The 19,558-nt window shown below is 48.2% G+C and overlaps 1 protein-coding gene and 1 pseudogene across 1 annotated transcript in view; both read right to left on the bottom strand.

Moving 5' to 3' along the window:
• The window catches only part of KCNJ6 (potassium inwardly rectifying channel subfamily J member 6), a 276,664-nt gene that overhangs the window by 43,818 nt on the left and 213,288 nt on the right, over positions 1–19,558 (bottom strand). The gene's annotated exons all lie outside the window — the stretch shown is intronic.
• On the bottom strand, positions 1,748–18,470 carry LOC125137911 (60S ribosomal protein L15-like; annotated as a pseudogene).

A 19,558-nucleotide genomic window follows, 5' to 3' on the forward strand; every position in this document is an offset into this window, starting at 1 on the left:
ACAGGGGGCAGAGAAAAGGGATGGGTTTGCCAGGTGTGAGTGTTGCAAGGATGTCTTCAAAAAAGATGGACTGGGCTTTGAAGGATGAATAGGAGTTTACCAGGTGGATCAGTGGAGGCAAGAAGGACTTGTCTTGGCTGTGCATTGGAGACACATAGACGAGCCTTGGGAGAGAAGGTGGTTGAAGATTAGGCTTTACCTGTCTGCTTTCATGGTGTGACTCTCAGCTCTGGGGTTTCTTTTTAGTGATTATAGCATATTCCACTCTTGTGAAGTCAACCTCTATCCGGGGGCCATGGAGACAGTGAAAACAGGCTACTCTGGAGTGTGGGGCCAGGGGAGAACCCCCCGCAGTACCTGTATATGCCCTGGTGCAGACTATGGAGCTCCTGGGTGGCTTTCCCACCTCCAAGCCAACTCACCCCACCCACTATGGCCTCTCACCTGAGTTCCTGAGCAGACTTCCCCCACAACAGGCTGCTAGTCACACCCAGGGGGACAGCTCATCCTAGGCTCGCCTGTGACTCAGCACTGAATGTCATACTGCATCCTAGAAACCTCAGTCCCAGGCACAGCTGGACATGAGTCATCCCAGCTCACACCTCAGCCAGGGGATCCTTAACAAGTGCAGGTAACCAGCCTCTCCCTACTCCACCCATGGCTCCCCTCAAAGCAAAGGCCGCTGTCCTTAGAGGGGCCCATGAGGATGCGTTGGTCTGCTGCCAGAGGCCTCACCTGTCAGCTGCACTCACTCCCCTCCTCACCAGCCACACAGGCCTCCTCGATTTCTCTCTTCTGCCTTTCACTGCGAGGTCTTTGTGCTCCTGGAACACTCTGCCTGGAACACTCTGCATCTTCAGTGTACATGGCTACACTCTCCCCATCCAGGCAGGTTCTAACTTTACCTTCTCAGAGAGAGGTGCATGAAGGCAGGGGCCTGGTTCACTCACTGCTGCGTCTCCACTGCCTCCTAGAACACTGCATAGTCTGTGCTCCTTTAATAATGAATGCATGGGAATTCCCGTCATGGCTCAGCGGTTAATGAATCCCACTAGGAACCATGAGGTTGCAGGTTCGATCCCTGGCCTCACTCAGTGGGTTAAGGATCCGGTGTTGCTGTGAGCTGTGGTGTAGGTCACAGATGAGGTTCAGATCCTGCATTACTGTGGCTCCAGTGTAGGCCGGCAGCTACAGCTCCCATTAGACCCCTAGCCTGGGAGCCTCCATATGCCGCGGGTGCAGCCCTAGAAAAGACGGAAAAAAAAAAAAAAAAAAAGAATGAATGCAGAAAATCCAGACAACTTGCTCAATTAGGGTGGTTAATGGGAGGCTCAGGTTAGCTCGCTGGGAGCTCCCAGGTGCCTGGGCTTAACTCTCAGGACGTCCTTGGCATCGTGCTCTAAGTGTCTCGCATAGTCTGAGCCTGTGAGGTCTGAACTACGTTTTTACTGCTGTGTTACCGTGTTGTGTTTAGCGCTGGTGCAAACCTCACGGTTCTTTTCTTTCAACATCTGGAGTTTCAGGGGTGATGGCTCTTCCTCGGAGATATGAATGAGCACAGAGTAAACCTCAGAAGGGAAAGAATGAAGTGAGGGGATGTTTGCCAGGGAGGGACTGCACTGGTTTTAGAAATTGTCCGCCAGCCCTCAAGCATCCCCAGTGCGCAGCGCCCCCAGGCCCGCTCAGGCCAGCTGTGTGGCCGCTGCACCACCAGGTGGCGCTCTCGCTCGCGTGTCTTTCAGGAGGGTCAGACCTCCCATCCGGCTTTCCGGTCACTGCTGACAGCGCTGGGGAAAGAGCATCTGGCTGTCACCACGAACGCCATGCAGGAAAGGTGCTTTCTTTGGGATGTGACACCTCGGGCTGCACTTCGGGTCCTCCGGTCCCCGCTTGGACCCGGGATGTGGGAGGGTCTGGCTGCGGTGATGACTTTAGTCCCCTCCCTCCCCTCCGCTGTGCCTTGGTCCTTGGCTGCCTCCACCCTGTGCAAACCAGAGCAGAAGCTGACACCCCAAAGAGAGGGTGCGCGATAAGAAAGGAGGTCTTGACGCAGCCGACCTCTAGACTCAGACCACCCTGGAGGGTGTCCCTAGGTTGCTCACTTCTCCTGGAAGCAAGGGCAAACCCACAAGCTGACTCTTACACAGTTTCCACGTCCTGGGAAGGAAAGTATTTGGAGCTCTGCCCCTAATGGTCTGTCACTGTTACCCAGGCTCTCCAAATTCCTATGGCTAGAGTTCATCTCTGGGGTGAACTGTCCCCAAGTCTGCAGGAGGCGGTGCACTAACCCTGCCTTAGGGTTACCTGTCAGATTTGCATCTGCATCTGTCAGATTTCCTAACTAGGGCCGGGACCTCCACCCCTCATGCGTGGTCCAGGGACCAGCAGCCTCAGCTTTGCCCTGGGAGCTGGTTGGAAATGCAGAGCCAGATCTACTGTGGGAATCTGTCTGGTAACACTATCCCTTGGGGGGGGGGGTCTGTGGGCACCGGAAGGCTTGGCAAGTGCTGCGAGAGGACAGATGGAGGGCCTGGGGTCTGGTGAGCAAGTTTGCAGATGCCTGCAGCCTGGGGGGCTGCCCACTGAGGCAGAGGCAGAGCGAGTGCCATGGAAGCTTCCTTCAGGAGGTGGTCCTGCCATGGGTCAGGCGTGTGTCCTGTGACCCCTGAGGAGTCTATGGTCTGGTGGGCAGGCTGTAATCTCGCCTGCCCTCTGGTCACCATTGTACCTGTTATCAGCACGGGGCATTGGATAAATCATTGTGCAATGAAGCATGAGCCTGGATGGACAATCCTGGTGCCCTGTGGAAGGGTACAGGCATGTTTACAAGGTCCTGGGTAGTTGGGGTTGGCCTGAGGGCACTGGCACATTAGTGAAGGGACTGTGCCCAGGTCCAGCCTATAGGGAGATAAGTGAATGAACAAAACAGTGTGAAAGTAGTGGGGTCGACCTTCCTGCCAGAACCATGGTTCTCAATGGGCAGCTTTGCCCACCCTGGGGTCATTGGCCAGGTCAGGGTCAGGGTTCCTGGCCAGGCTGAGGCCATGCCCGGAAGCTTTATCTGTCCAATGGGAGAAACCCATAACTTGTTCAAGTCTTTCTCCCCAGATGCCAGGAGGCCAGCAGTGCCCACTGTCCTACTGGCCTTGGACAGTTGCCTCTGACTGCAGGACCTGTCCCTCCTGTGGCTTAAGGCAAACTGGACCTGCTGCAGTGTGACAGCCTGGGGGTGGGGGAGGGAGAGGCCTCCTGTAAACACAGCCCGGGAGTGATGGCTTTTCCATGGCAACAGCTCAGTGCTGGGTCTGCCCCTGCGGCACGCTGGGCACATGCAGCCCATGTCCTATCCAGAGAGCAGTTGGCCAAGAGAGTTTATTTTCGATCCATTGGGGGAAAAACAATAATGTTGCTCTAGAGAACCACATCCTTGGGTTTGCAAAATCCTTGTGCTTTTATTTGCCCTTTCATTTCTTCTCCTGTCTTTTCCTTTCTTTCTCCTCCCATTTTGTTGTTGTTTGTATTAAAATTTTATGCATTGTCTTTCGTATGGTTTTATTCTGATTAGGCTATTTTCCATTACATTTTTCTTTAGTAAATTTGTCCGGAATATATATTTAATCTTATTTTTATCTGACTGTTGTAAGCTCCATGAGATCAGAAGCTGTGTTTCTTCATCTACCCACTTACCCTTATACCAACCAGCCCAATCATTCATCCAACCACCATCCCTCCATCCATTCACCCATCCACCATTCAGCCAACCATCATCCATTCATTCATCCACTCATTGATCTCCCCACCAAACCTCCCACCTCTTTATCAACCCACTCATTCATGCACCCATCCATCAGCTCATTCACCCAGCCAGCCGACAAGCCATCCATTCATCTGTCCATCCATTGAGTCATTAGCAAACATTTCAAGCACCTGCTCTCTGCCTGCCTCACAAATCTTACGCTCACAGAGATATCCTTCTAGTGGACAGTATCAAATCACAATATGAAGCGTTAAATGCAATTTGAGTCATATGTACAAAGTCCTATCGGACCAGAGACTTTGCTGGCTAACATGGCAGGTAGTCAGAAAAATCTCATAGAGGAGGGGCTTATCAGGAAAGCCTTGGAGGATAAGTGGAGAGCAGTGGGACAAGCATTTATCTAGAGGGAACAGCCAGTGAGTGATTCACTGGGACCTTGGCATGGATTGCTGAAGTAAAGGTGAAGGTGGAGAGGGTATTGGGCAGGTGAGTTAGGTCTCTACTGGGAAGGGCCTTCAAAGACATATCGAAGGATTTGCATTAGATCCTACAGGCAGTGGGGTGCAGTGCTTCGGTCAGCTCTGTGTTTTTGTTGATCCCTCTGGGTGCAGGGAATAGTACTTGGGAACTATGGCTTCTCCAAGGCAAAATCACAGAGAGGTGAGGAATGCTCTCCTAAGTGACTTAAAGCTCTCTGGGAGGTTTAGAAACATCTGTTCTCAGGCCCTAGGCTTGTTGTACAATTCCCAACAACCCCCAGAAAGCCTGCACAGTGGCTGCTGGTGGTTCCTGGCCCTGGAAGAGTATACAACTCTGCCAGATGCAGGGTTTTGCACATGTGGTTGAGAGGCCCTTGTCATCCAGTAAACTCAGGGATCATGGCCATGATGGTGAAGAACATGCCTTTGGAGCCAGACCGAGTGGTCCAAATTTCAGCTCCACCATTTACATGCTTTAATAGTCCCCCTTTAAGAGATGATGCCCAATTTGCCTCCCCCTAAGTGTGGGGTGGATTTAGTAACTCATTACTGATGAATAAGTGAAAGCAGAAGTGAGGATGTGTGACTTCAGAGATGAGGTCATTAAAGACACTGAGGCTTTCCCTGTCTCTTTGGGACCACCTGCTCTGGGGGAGACTACCTACCATGTTGTGGACCCACAAGGCAAGGAACTGGGGCCTCCCGCTGACAGCCACGTGGAAGCGGATCCTCCAGCCCCGTTAGGCCCCCAGAAGACGGCAGCTCTGGCTGCATCTGCAACCCCGTGGAAGACCCTGAGCCAGAACCACCCAGCTAAGCAGTTCCTGATTCCTGACCTACAGAAACTGTGAGATAACACAATCTGCTGTTTTCAGCACTGAGTTTTGGGGTAAGTTGTGCAGCAATAGATAACCAATACAGAAGCTCTGTGTGAGTTAATTCACTCTCCCATGTCTCTGCTTCCTCACCCATAAAATTAGGGTGATAATAATGGTGTCTCCGTCATAGAGGGTCTGTAAGGATTTTGTGAGTTAGTGCGTGTAAATACTTAGAACAGTGCCGACATGCATCGTGCTCAACAAGCCGTCATTCGTTTCGCTATTATGAGCAGAAATGGCATGAATTTTGGGCAGAGGTGCCAGAGTGGGGAAGAAACAGAATTCTTTCTGGATGAACGGAAGGAGGGAATCAATGCCCATCTTGACCAGTTGGCGAGCTCTGCCAACCCAAACCCAGCACAAAGCTGAGGATGTCCGGCAGCTAATGGGGGAGTGACATCACCATGGCAGGACCCTCTCTGCCCTGGAGATTGTGCTAAGCCCAGAGCCCTGTTTGTCCCAGTAAATTCTCCTGGCTGCCTTTTGCAGTGATTCGGCATATCACACTCTCTCGTCTTCTTGACTTGGTTGAAAGAATCCTATCTTCTGACCTTAGAAACCTTTCCCAAACATCTTCATTACTCATTCTTGAAGCCACTGAATGTCTGTGAGCACTGGTGTCCAGGGAAGCCCTGAGTCATCTGAAGGGCCAGTTACCACTGCGACGACTTTTATTAAAATTCTTACTTGACGCTAGCTAGATATTTGTATGTAAGCAAATAGTCTACTGTGAATTTTTCTTTTTTTCCTCTGATGCAGAAGCTAGATAGGTAGATCCCATTCAATCTCAGCTGGTTTCCACTGCTGGCCTAGAGTGTCTATAAAGAACTGCCCATTCTTGGTTGTTGTTCATTCATTTTTTCCCCCTTTTGGAGTGAATAAAGCATATGAAGTTTCCAGCTCAGTGCAGAAATTCCTGAGGAAGCAAGTCCTCTGGGGACAGATCAGAGTGAAGTAGGTGGCCAAGAATGGCGTGTGTGAAGATAACAGAACTCTGCTCACCACAGACTGTGGCCCTGGTCCCATCAGCCAGGGACGAGGGCACCTGCATGGTGGCACTGTTTCTGTTGGCTTCCAAACAGTTCGTCTGCTGCCAAGGTCGTGCCTGTTTCAGTCTTGGGGTGGGGCTGTTTCTCAACCTTGTGCTTCCAGAGACGCTCTAGTATGTTTCACCCCTCCCCCATAACACCAAAAGTTCTCAGACTGCACAAGGCTCCAAGGATGCTCACTGCCTGAGCCATGGAGCAGCAGACCAGCTGACTGTGGGGCCCATGGGGCTGCCATTGAAACCATTGAAACCGACGGTTATCATTCATTGTATGTGTTCATTGTATGTGAGCTTTCAGCTTGATGGGGTCACCAGGAACCCAGATACGTGGTCAAACATTATCCTGGGTGTGTCTGTGTGGGTGTTTCTGGGTAAAGTTAACATTTTCTATGCTGGGCTGAGTAAAGCAGAGTCCCCCCGCCCCCCAGTGGGTGGAGCTCATCCAATTCATTAAAGGTCTGAATAGAACAAGAAGCTGGAGGAAGAGAGGGTTTCCTTCCCCTGCTTGACTGTCTCTGAGCTGGGCCCTTGGCCTTCTATCTTCAGATTTGGACTCGGACTAGACCTACGCCATTGGCTCTCTGGGGTGTCCAACTTCCCAACTGTAGGTTTTGGGAAGTCTTGGCCTCCACAGCTATGTGACCTAATTCCTTACAATGACTCTCTTTATCTATCATCTACCTATCTATATCCATTGACTACCTATTATCTATCATCTGTCGACCTTTTTCCTATTGGTTCTATTTCTCTGGAGAGCCCAGGCTAATACGTGTACTGTGCAGAACACTGCAGCCGCCATCCTCATGAGCCTTCACCTCTGGGTCCTCAGGGCTCTCAGTCTACTGTGCCCAGTGGGTGACACTCCCTGTTTCCGGCAGACTTTGTGTTCCCCCAGAGGTTCCCACCAAAGGCCCTGGGCTGAGGACCATGTTGGTCATGGAAGGAGCTATGACACCCCGCCCTTCCCCAAGTCAACTGAAAGGTTTCTAAGGAACCTCGAGAAATCTGTCTGATACGAATCCAAGAGTAAAGATCTTACTCCCTCGAACCCAGTCAGAAAAGACAGCACCGAGGTCCAGATTTCCTCTTGAATCTACTTCTCCAAGGGTTGAGTATTCTCATGCTTGATGTTTCCTGGCATTTTTCATGTGATGCAACAACTTGAAACTCTCACATTAGGGGAGGAAATTCCCAAGTGTTGGCAGGGATAATTCAATCTAAGTGAAGGATGATCTAGAAAGAGCCAGATGGTAATTTGATTACTTGCCAAGCTTCTCTGATTGGGCCCTGCTCTTCATCTTCTGTGCATAGTTCCTGGGTTGGTTTCAGTCTGAGATGAGAGTGACAGATGCTTATTGGTGAATTTAGCCCAGGCTCCTGTATTGTCCTGAGCTGAATATAAACCTATAATTTGATCAGGAGCTTCTGACAGGAGAGGCGTGTGCACAATTCTGTGGGCTTCACTCTGGTCTGTCCCCTGAGGGGCTTGTTTCCTTAGGAATGTCTGCACTCAGTTGGATACTCTATAACCTTTTTTGATTCCAAAAGGAAACACATGAGTGATGTTTTCTTATCTTGATGTTCATTAAACTTTCTCTCTGTGAATGTGTATGTGACTGGTGAGTTATGCTAGTGAAGTCAGCTGGCCACAAAAGAATAAGAAAAAAGAAGAGAAGGTAAAGAGGGTGTTTTTTGGAAGGTCAAGGCTCTGGGCGGTCACCTTGACCAACTGAGACCACCTGCGGTTGGGCCCCTATGTGATTTGAGGTAGGGTGTGAGATGCTAGTCTCAGCTGATGGTTGAAGGTGATGGGTACCTATTGCTCTATTTATTTGTGGAAGAGAGGTCTGGGATGCTTGCCAGTTGAGGGACCGGCCTGGGCCTAGTCCCTGGACCTTTCTGTTTTGTTGGTTCCTTTATTCCACAGACATTATTTAGATGGTCTCTGAGGAGCTAGCAGAAGGTGGGGGATTACTTGGAGGGATGGTGTGTTCGATTCCCATGGCTGCCATGACAAGGCACCATAAAGTGGGTGGCTTAAAACAGAGATTTATTCTCTTTTAAATCTGGAAGCCAGAAGTCTGAGAAAAAGGTGTCAGCAAGGGCCAGGCTCCCTCTGACGTCTCTTGGGGAGATGCTTTCTGCCTTTTCCAGCCTCCAGTGGTTCCTGATGTTCCTTGGTTTTCTGCCCCATCACTCGGATCCCTGCCTCCATCTTCACCTGGCCTTTCCCTCTGTGACTTTTTCTCTTCTATTTCTTATAAGAACTCTTGTCCCAGGATTGAGGGACCACCTGGGTAATCTCAGATGATCGAATCTTGAAATTCTTAGCTTAATTACATCTTTGAAGACCCTTTGTCCAATAAGGTCACATTCAGAGGTAGTGGGGCTTAGGGTATAAACATCTTTTGGAGGGATCCCCTTTCAACCCCCTACAGATGGGTTTGGTGCCTGAGCAGTGACCAGAGTGGCCCTCTGTCGGCCTGAGATCTACTGATGGTGCTCCATCTGCCCTGCAGCCTTCTGGGAAGATGCTGAGAACAACTGAAGGGGCTCCATCCACCCTGCAGCTAGCTGGGAACACGCTGCAAGCCCCAGCTTTCTGGGGCTCTGGAGCAACGGGGAGCAAAGGCAGGGGTGTTTCAAGAAGCAGTGGACCCTTGGGAAGGGTGCTTGGGCCAAATCAGAGCCCCAACATCCAGGCCCACCTTGCCAAGTAGATCCAGCTTGCTCCCACCCACTGCCTCTCATCTCTGGTGTCACGTCGAGGGAGGGCCGCATTCCTGGAAAAGCGTGTCCTCTGAGCCACGTGACCATCCTGATTCACATTATGATTCTTCAGCTGTGTGTTCCCAAGGGAGGAAATGGGCCACAAGACATCACCCAAAATTCCAATAGAAGCAGGAAGCCATCCCGAAAGAAAAGTCTTGTCTGCAGAAAAAGAAGGAGCCAGTGTTGCAAATGTGGATTCCCCGGTGACAGACGTGGCTGTGGATGCCAGTGTGACGTGGCAGTTGAGAAACCCCCATTCCTGGAGGGATTTGCAAGGCTCGTGCTTTTTAAAAACAGCATTTAAAGAGAGCATCTCAGAATAAATCCTTCCTCGGGGTCTCCCAAAGGATCATCCTTTCCCTGCGGCCTCCTTCTCTCGGCCCATTGGCTTTTCTGTAGTTTTATGAGCACATTGCAGATAATACTTCTCAGCTGAGGAACCGCTGATGCACTTCCTTCAGGGGTCAGAATGGTCCGTTTTTGCAGCTCAGCATGTTTGTTTGTTTGCAGGAAGAGGGAAGGAAAGATCCCGGCTGGGGGGGTGGGGAGGAAGGGGAGACGGGAAGGAAGCCAAGCCCAGGGCATGAACGGGCAGAGTTCTACTAGGAGCTGATAGCATCCGGGGACTGGGAGAGGGAGGTGGGGTAGGGGAGGGGTGGGGAAGGGGAGTTGGGGAGGGGGAGGGGGTGGCAGTGAGGGAGAAGTGAGGGTGGGGGTAGGGAGTGGAGGTGGGGAAGGTAGGGGGAGTGAGGGAGGGGTGGGGGAGGTGGGCTAGGGGGGAGGTGCCTCACCACAACGGGTTGCTGGTTGGACTGGGGGCCAGCTCTTTCCTGATGTACCACAGGGGAAGGACTTGGTATTTGGGTAGGCAGAGGGAGAGGACCTGGCATTTGCAATCCACTGCTGACCTGGCCACTCGCAATGCCACCCCGTGTGGGGTGGGCAGGACGAAGCCAGGAGTGCCTCTCATGGATGGCCTGAGCTGGGCCTGATGTCTGTGTGAGGCCCACCTGCACCCAGGTTCCCCGTCGAAGCTTCTCCAACAGCAAATGGACTGACCTCCCATCGTAAATAAGAAGTCAAAACTTTCCCTATAATTGTAGTGTTGGTTTGCTAGGGCTGCCATAACGAAGCATCATGGACCTGGGGGCTTTATCGATGGAAAGCTGTTGTCTTGCAGCTCCGGAGGCTGGAGTCTTGGGATCGAGGTGTCCACAGTTTGGCTTCTCCTGAAGACGGTGATGGAAGGGCTGTGCCAGGCCTCTGTCCTGGCTTCTGGGGGTTGTTGACAGTCTTTGGTGTTCCTGGGAGACGCACCACCCAGGTCTCTGCCTTCGTCTTTACACGATGCTCCCTCTGAGCACGTGTTTGTGTCCAAATCCCCCCTTTCTCTACGGACACCCTTCACATCGGAGTGGGGGCCACTCTACCCCGCTATGACCTCATCTTCACTGCCTTCCTCTGCCAAGACCCCCTTTTCAAATAAGGCCATATGCTTACGTACTGGCGGTGAGGTCTTTGCCATACGGATTTTGGAGAACACAGCACAACAATAACAATGATAAAAATTGGTGTTGGCAGAGGCAGCTTAAGGGATCTTAGACTGGTAGTTGAAACAGTCACCATAACCCAAAAATCAGGAGTATTTACTATTGACTTGTGTTTTCTTTTGAGGAAGAGGATCAGCAAAATCACCAAGCGCAAAGCTGATAAGCACTCAAATCGGGGAGCGGGGGTGAAATGGATTATTCCATGGATGGCTGAGTCCAACTGGATCAAAGAGCTCAGTCTCAGAGTTAAGCTGTTCAACGACTCTGGGCAAACAAAGCAGAGTTATTTGATGGTAATAAAACAGGAATAGGGAAGGCCTATTCCTGTGTTCCTGAAAAGAAACATGCCCTACGCCATAAAACTGAGATCTCATCAAGAAAAACATTGTTTCACTGCATAAAATAAAAATATTATAAAAATATTAGTGGATTTCCTATCATGGCTCAGTGGAAATGAATCTGACTAGCATCCATGAGGATGCAGGTTCAATCCCTGACCTTGCTCAGTGGGTTAAGGATCTGGCATTGCCATGAGCTGTGGTGTAGGTTGAAGACATAGCTTGGATCTGGTGTTGCTGTGGCTGTGGTGTAGGCTGGTGGCTACAGCTCCAATTCGACCCCTAGCCTGGGAACCTCCATATACCACAGGTGCCGCCCTAGAAAGACACACACACAAAAAAATTGGGAGCTAAAGATAGAAAATAAAAATACTACGAACAATGAAAACCATGAGACCAAGGACAGGTTGTGAGGAGCATGTATTTGCAAAATATGTTGCTGACCAAGGGCTAATTTTCTCTATAAGAAATAAGACTTTCCAAATCAAATGGCAAAAGGTAAGCATGCATTGGAAAACATGGGCAAAGGGGAGAAAAAGCAACACCTGGACATGTATTAAAATATACTCAACTCCATTCTGAGAAGTGTAAGCAGCACCTTGTTTTCACTTAGCCTACCAGCAAAGATCAATGAGCTACTTGGAGCCAGGGTGCATGAAAGTATGTTCACTTAGGCATGTGCCCTTGGAAGGGGCTTGTTAATCAGCACAACTTCTGTGGGCACCCTGGCAGCATTTCAAAAGCAAACTGTGTACATCCTCCTTCTTCCCAACAGGCTCACGTCTAAGCTTCTATACTGTGGAAATCAAAGAGTTTCCTTGCGATGTTGTTTGTAACTAAAAATGTGGGAAGCTGTCTCAATATGCATCAGTAGAGCCCTCACTATATGCAAGGTCATACTTCCATGAAAGGGACTATTATTTTGCACTTTAAAAGAATACGTAATACTTACATGTATGACACTTCGAAAAAGAATTATCCATGAGCGAAAATGTATGCTTCCCGTTGTGTAACAAAATATAAATATGTATTAATGCAGGTGGACATATGCCTGAATAAGTACGGAACATTTCTGAAAGGTGTACAAGTGGCTGTGAACTGTGTGTTGCTGGTAGAGGCGCTGGAGAGGAGGGTGGGTGGGGGGATGTGTTTTTCATTATCTCTACTTTGATGCTATTTGGATTTTTTACCAGATGCAACTGTTAATGGAAAAACATCGACATCAAAATGAAAATAAATGGGGAGCCAGAAATTGATCCTTCGCTGGCAATAAAATGGTTTTGCCTTGGGCCACTCTTACAGTGGAGGACAGTGACCGGCAAAATTTAATTGCTTTAGACGGAAGCCAATGAAGAGATTCATCACCCAGATCAAACTGGCTCTGTAGGTGGAGGGCCAGGCTATCTGTTTTCTGGGAGGGAAAGAACAGGTGTGATGTGATGAAAACATGTGTGAATCTGGTGTTTCTCGCTTTTGACCTCCACATACCCCCCTCTCCTGTGTGAATGCTGCTCAGGACGCAAGAGCAGGCAGGGGCCTAGGCCTTCGGTCACAGGGCTCAGAACCCTGTGCACCCAGGGGCGAGGACACAGACAACATGGGAAGAGAGGGGATAAGTGTAAAAGGAGGGGTGGGGATGGGGAGCATCGAGCTGGGCAGGTTATTACCCCCTCTCATCAGATAAAGCATCTGGGGGTCGAGGTAAACCCAGTGTCTTGGTCAAGGACAGGTGCGGGGAGCCGAGAAGATACGAGGAGCCGAGGAAGGCAGTTTGCCTGAACGGTGCCGTTCCGAAGGCAGGCTCCTAATCAAAAAAGGGAGCCTGCCTGGACGGTGCAGTTCCGAGGGCAAGCTCCTAAAAGGGGCCTGTCTGAACGGTACAATTCCGAGGGCAGGCTCCCAAACAAGGGGATGCCTGCCTGCACGGCACGATTCCGAGGACAGACCCCAGAAGACAATAAGGCTTGCCCACTGACATAGGTGGAAAACTAATTTCCCAGAAAATAATTTCCATGTTGTGTTGCTGAGTGGGGATTGTTCCATGGATGATTTAGTCTTTTCTGTTATTCACTTGTTATTCAGTTTTTCCTCAGTCTTTCCTGATTATTTACTTATTATTCTTATTTTCCATTCTTATTTTCCTATGGTGATTTGTGATTTAACAAAGTTACAACAATAATATAATAAGAATTTCATCCTGAAGGACTTTCCCCTATTCAAATCCAACTTAGTTAAAACATAGTGTTTATCTATTAACTAGTTATATAGTAAACTTTCGAGTTAGGATTTTAATGAGGTTCATAAAAGTTAGACATATATTATCCAAGAAACCTAGCTGTGAGTTTTGTCCTTGATTTTAAAAGCTTTTAAGTGATAGCTAGTTTAGTTAAGTTGGTTTATATTTTCTTACACTGTCTCCCTGCCATAACGCTTTAAAAATAAGCACCAGTCTAAAGACAAGATTTGTGAATGCCAAATGCTTATGTCTGTGACCTCTTCAACTTGTAAAGACTGGCTGGCCATGGGATGATTTGTACTGAGTCTCCTCCTTTCCACACAATGTATTGTACCTAATTGCCCCTAAATTGTACCCACTAAGTTTAGTTAAGATAAAGATCTTAAAACATGATGTATAGCTGCTGTACCATGTAACAGTTAACGAATGTACCTTTAACAATGTGATATAATCTGTAGTGAAAAGCTGTCTATATAATCAACCACTTATGCCAATAAAATGTGAGCAGTCCAGCGCCCTGAAAGAAGGGACAAAGAGGCTGTCTCCTTATGTATATTTGCCGACGCCGTGTCCCTCTCCAACCGGGAAAAAGTGTACACTCCCTGGCTGCCCGAGCTGGCCTCCGGCAGACAGGGGCTGCATCTTCTGATCACAAGTCCAGCCACATATGCTTCCTAAAAGCAGGCAGATCCAAAGTTCTAAGAGTACTTGGCCAAATAACACTGTTTCTGGGGTAAGTGAGGTCCAGAGTGGCTGTGTCGCTGCCACAGCGGGCTGGTCCTCCAGTGCATGCTGTCCTAAGGCTGCCGGAGGGCAGAGTACTTTCTAGAACACAGGGAGGCCCCTAAAGGCAGGGGGCGGCATCTGCTCACACCACCTGGGCCCTTAGAAATGCTTTCAGTGCTGGCCTGGGTGAGAACAATGTGACAGGAATGTCCTTACTGGGGACAGCTTGGGCTGGGGACACAGGCTGCTGGGAGCCAGGACGTTCCAGCCCCCACCTCACCACGGAGGATGACATGCCACAGGATGGATTTCTCGGATGCCTGAGGTGTTGCCCTTAAATTGCAATATAAATAAACAAACACTTCTCGGCTGAAGACAGAAATCTTTCTAGAATGTGACCAGTGCTCTCTTCTCTTTGCAAGCAGCCTATACTCGCTGGAACCTTAAATATGGGGCTGCCCCTCTGTGCAGACCTGCCTCTGGAGGTTGGAAAGTGTAGAACACTTGGCTTCTCATAAATGACTCCCAATGGCTGCATGTTTGGGCTCTTTTTATTTTTTTTATTTTTTGCTTTTAGGGCTGCACCCTTGGCATATGAAAGTTCCCAGGCTAGGGGCTGAATCAGAACTGTAGCCACCAGCCTACACTACAGCAACACAAGATCTGAGCCGTGTCTGCAACCTACACCACAGCTCACAGCAATGCTGGATCCTTAACCCACTGAGTGAGACCAGGGATGGGAACTTGCAACCTCATGAATACTAGTCGTGTTCGTTACCGCCGAGCCATGGTGGGAATTCCCTGGGCTCTTTTTCTTTAACGTGTAGCTCTGGGCTCTCCTTACTCACTGCCAGACCCAACTTTACTGTTTTCCACCGGCCAGCGGTTAGCAAACCCATCTCCTGCCATTATTTATTGCTTCTGGTCTACTCTGGTCTGGGGATCCAGTCAACTGACTTTCTTAGGATCTCTTTTAGAAAAAAAGAAAGAAAAAGGCTGGGCTTATTTTCATGTCAGCCTCAGATGTTGTGCTAAAATGCCCAAGGTTTAATCAGTGGACTCTGGTGGCTTTGTGGTTGCATTTCTCCTCTCGCTTAGTTGGATTCTGGAAACTAGTGGATCAAGATACCAGATAAACAAGTGTCAGATGATTGAAAAGTTTTTTTTTCTTTCCATTCCTAGTATATTCAGTGATTCTGGGTGATTTAAATCCCCATGGTTCTTGTGGTTCACTGAGTCCTACCATCCAAGATGGATGGTGTCCCTCTCATCTGACCTGTTTTAGGTCTAGGACACCTGTGTGAGAAATAAAGATCTCCCCAATCTCTAGGTGATTTTTTTGGTAAGGGCTTGCAGACAGGTTTTCTTCTTTTCTCTTTAAAGATAATTTTAGAGTCGAAGCTTCTAAAGTTAACTGAATTATATGCGATGGAATTCCTAGATCATCACGTTGCGACTCAACCTAAGAAAGAATTGCCAGCTAATAAGGAGGATGGATGCATTTTCCAACTGACATTTTTAGGTGTTTGAACCACCTGTCAAGGTACAGGTGAGTAGAGCTTCTGAGCACTAGAACTATACCAGTAGTTAAAAAGCAGCTTTTTTTTTTTTTCCTCAGTAGTCTACAATATTTCAGGTTCTATGCTAAGCTCTCCTATGTCATCTCATTTAATAATCATCAGCATCAAGCCAGGCAGGTTATTGTCCCTTCTCATTAGATAAAGGAACTAGGGGTCCAGGTAAACCCGGTGTCTTGGTCAAGGACAGGGGTGCGACTGCATCGTCTGATCACAGGTCCATGACTTACCCTGGTGAATCTCACCCTCATTGGTCAGCCTGATGGAGCCTGAGACAGATCCGATTGCTGGTGCAAAGACACGCCCTGACCCCACTTTAGGCAGGCTTCTCTGAACCTTCTCTCCAATGAGGCCTTGATCTTTGGACTTCCGTGACTGTCTTGGCAATTTTAGCAAACGTCCTGCTAAGTCAGTTTAGGCAGAGCCCATCCCCCTCCTTGATATCTGATCACTCACAATCTCTGATTAGGTTCTTCCTCCTCACTCCCTGGAGGAAGTCTGATCACTCTGCCTGCCCCCAGCAAGCAGCCTGTTAGGTGGGTTTAGTCACAATGTCCCCTTACCCCAGCTATTTCCTCTTAGTACTTTTCCATCCATGGACACGTCCCCCTCAACCACCTTGGCTAAAAGTCCCTGCTTGTCCATATTGAATTTGGAATGGAGCCCAGTTCTAAACCCTATTGTAATAGTTCCCGATTAAAATCTGCACTTACTGCTCTACCCACTGTCAGGCTCTGGTTTTTCCGTAACACTGGCAAGGCTCATTCTGGGATATTGAATTCTAATGGCTAAACAGGTGGGGAAGAGGGATGCAGGTGTCAGATAAGACACCTGAGATTATTCATTAATGAGACCCGTCTGTGCAGATACTTGGCTGAAAACCAGACTTCATGGCTTAGTAAGTATTTTTGCTTAGTCCTACAGTTTTAGAAAAGGTACTTAATAGACACAATGACATTATGGGTGGAAGTGTTGCCTAAAATATCAGATCCACAGAGAGCATGCTGACGGTCAAGTGGAGAAGTCTTGGAATATATACTGAACTAATACAATTCAACTGTTGTGAAGCTGTCATTAAATATATGCATATGGATATCTATAATGTGTATATATGTATATGTATATACATATATGTATGTATATGTTCAATAATTAATACTATATTGTATTATAATATATAAAATATATATTATAACATATTATAATATATATATTCTTGAAAATACAAAGTACTGGAGAGAGTGAGATGTCCCATTTGGGAAAGAATTTTCAGGATCTACAGCTTTTAAAAAGTGAACCCATGGGGGAGTACCCGTCGTGGCGCAGTGGTTAACGAATCCGACTAGGAACCATGAGGTTGTGGGTTCGGTCCCTGGCCTTGCTCAGTGGGTTAAGCATCGGGCATTGCCGAGAGCTGTGGTGTAGGTCACAGACACAATGTGGATCCTGTGTTGCTGTGGCTGTGGCGCATGCTGGCAGCTGCTGCTTCAATTCGACCCCTAGCCTGGAAAATTCCATATGCCATGGGTGTGGCCCTAAAAAGACAAAAAAAAAAAGTGAAACTTCTCTGGTGGACCAAGCCCAAGTAATGAAGACAATGGTCCGTTTTACCCTCCAATGTCCTCAGTGAGATGAAACCTTGACGCGTTTCCTACCCCGGGAACACTTCAACAAAGACACATTTTAAAAGGGGTCATAAAGCAGAAGGGTGACAAGAAAAACTGGTGGGCAAAGTGTGTTTTCCTTTTCTCCGCACTCCCCCATCGAGGGGTTCCACCTCGTTTTTTCTCTTTCCTTTTAAGGGGCTCAGTGTCCTCTCCTGCTTCTTGTTTTCCAAGCCTCCCGCGGAGGGGCATTGATAGGTCGGAGCGTCGCTCTTCGAGATCATCTCTCCACCCACAGTCCCCAGGTCCCAGGACACAGTAGGTGCTCAGTGGGCTAGGCGCTCAGTAGGTCTCCACCCTCCCCGCCTCTCGAGAATTAATGCTCTATTGGTAATATGAGAGACCAGTTACCACGAGTGTCAGGGCAAAGGACACATCCTGCTGGACCACTTACGTGTTGAACCTCATGTCTGACTGTGAAAGACAAGGCTTCCTGTCTGGCATCAGCAGTCCCTGGGAAGCTCAGGTGGCCTCAGAATCCTTCCCTCACACCGTTTAATTCATGTTGGGGGAAGCAGCAGCTCCTTCCCATTGTCAAGGCAGGTTTGGGTCCCAGGCCCAGAATCAGCGGTTGGCTCTCAGATGGCCAAGCCCCCAGCATATTCATTATCAATGGCCCAAGCTGCTGTATCCTTAGGGAACTTCACAGTGGGTTGAGGATTTGGCAAGATGAGAGACATCCACACATCCACGGCAGTTAGCTAGAGATTGTCCTTAGGAAAGCCTGAGCCTTCTCGATATAGCATTATGTATTTAAAATGGCTAATCAATAGATGATACAATTACTTAAAAATATCCACATCTATGAAAAAATGACCAATTACTATGATTTTTTTGAATGTCCTAAATTGTTTATTAGGTAAGAATTTTACAAACCTTACTAATATTAGCAGTAACGGTGGAGCTGGAGAGTGTTGCGCCTTCTCCAAGCTGCATGGGGAGAGCCACCAAGTCAGCCCTCGCATCTCCCTGTGCTTGTGGACTGGTTTGGCGATCCCACTGCCTGTCAGGATTTCTTCTGAGAGCTTTATGGAATGGATCAATGAGGGCAACGTCAAAGAATTTGTACGTAGAATCTTCACCAACCCAGTAAGAATTCAGGACTCTCAGAGCCCCACAGTGGCATCCAACTCGCTCCTCGGCAATGGACTGAAGTCTTTGTTGCAAACTTTAGCTAGTTGAACCACAGTGGACAGGCTTGCGGTAGGTGCACCCCTAGGAACTGGGCCTTTGTGGCCACTGCAGTGCACACGCCTCTGATATATGACATAACCTGGCTTGGCCTTGTACCCCAGCCTCCGTGTGTTATCGGGGAGGGTGGAGCAGGGTGCCTCGTGGAGCTCAGAAAGCTGGCGGTACTGCCAGCGATGAACCCAGAGGAGAAAGCAAATGACATCAGGTGGCTTCTTGCCCCATAGCTGTTGGATGTACTTGGACGCACCCATCTTGGCTCACCTGACAGCTACCACCAGATGGAAAGGAATGAGCTTTCTTCCTCAATTCCTTTTGCGGTCCTCCCCCACTTCAGCGAGCCTCTTTCCCTGATTTTTTTATGTTATCATTATGAGCTATTCTATGACTGGAAGTTTATCATTATTTATTTATCTATCTATTTATTTTCACACTCAGGCATTTCCACTCTATACCATACACCTGGACGTGTCCCGCTTGAACCTTGTTTAAAGTTTATAAAAAGGCTATTCACCACAAGATTATTTTATTTTATTTTATTTTATTTTATTTTATTTTATTTTATTTTATTTTTTAGGGCTGCGCCTGGGGCATATGGAAGTTCCTGGGCTAGGGGTGCAAAGCTGCAGCTGCCAGCCTACAACACCACAGCCACAGCAGGGCCAGATCCTTAACCCATGGAGAGGGGGCAGGGACCGTAAGTGCATCCTCATTAATACTAGTTGGGTTCATTCTGGCTGAGCCACAAGACTTTTAATACAATGTCTGTCTTGTTGAAATAATCGGTGAAATAACCAAGTGTTTGTTGGGATAAGTTTCCACTTCAGCCACTGTCTCCTGGGCAGCTACACACCGTTGCATCTGTAACAGTGTTGGTAGATACAAAGTCTTTACTTTAGGAAACTCAGGAAACTTCAAGATTTTTGAATTTGCCAATGGCCTATGACTATTTTCCTGAACTCTGGGGATGTGGTTACCAAGAATGGTACCTGGCCCAGTTAACAGCCTATGGCTACAGTCAGGGCACAAATATGAATTAAAAAAAGAATCCATGGAATTTTTTTTCTTAGAAGGATTTATCCCACTTTATTATTTTAAATTTAAATTTTATTTTATAATGGCATAGAGCTGATTTACAGTGTTATGTTAGTTTCAGGTGTCGAGCAAAGTGATTCAGTTATACATCTACAGATATCCATTCTTTTTAAAATTCTTCCCCCGTATGGGTTATTACAAAATACTGAGTAGAGTTCTTAATGCTATACAGCAGGTCCTTGCTGATTTTCATTTTACGTATAGCAGTGTGTATATGTTAAACCGTAGGGCTCTTCCTTTTCCAAAC

Source organism: Phacochoerus africanus, chromosome 1 (genome assembly GCF_016906955.1).
Source record: "Phacochoerus africanus isolate WHEZ1 chromosome 1, ROS_Pafr_v1, whole genome shotgun sequence".
Lineage (NCBI taxonomy): Eukaryota > Metazoa > Chordata > Mammalia > Artiodactyla > Suidae > Phacochoerus > Phacochoerus africanus.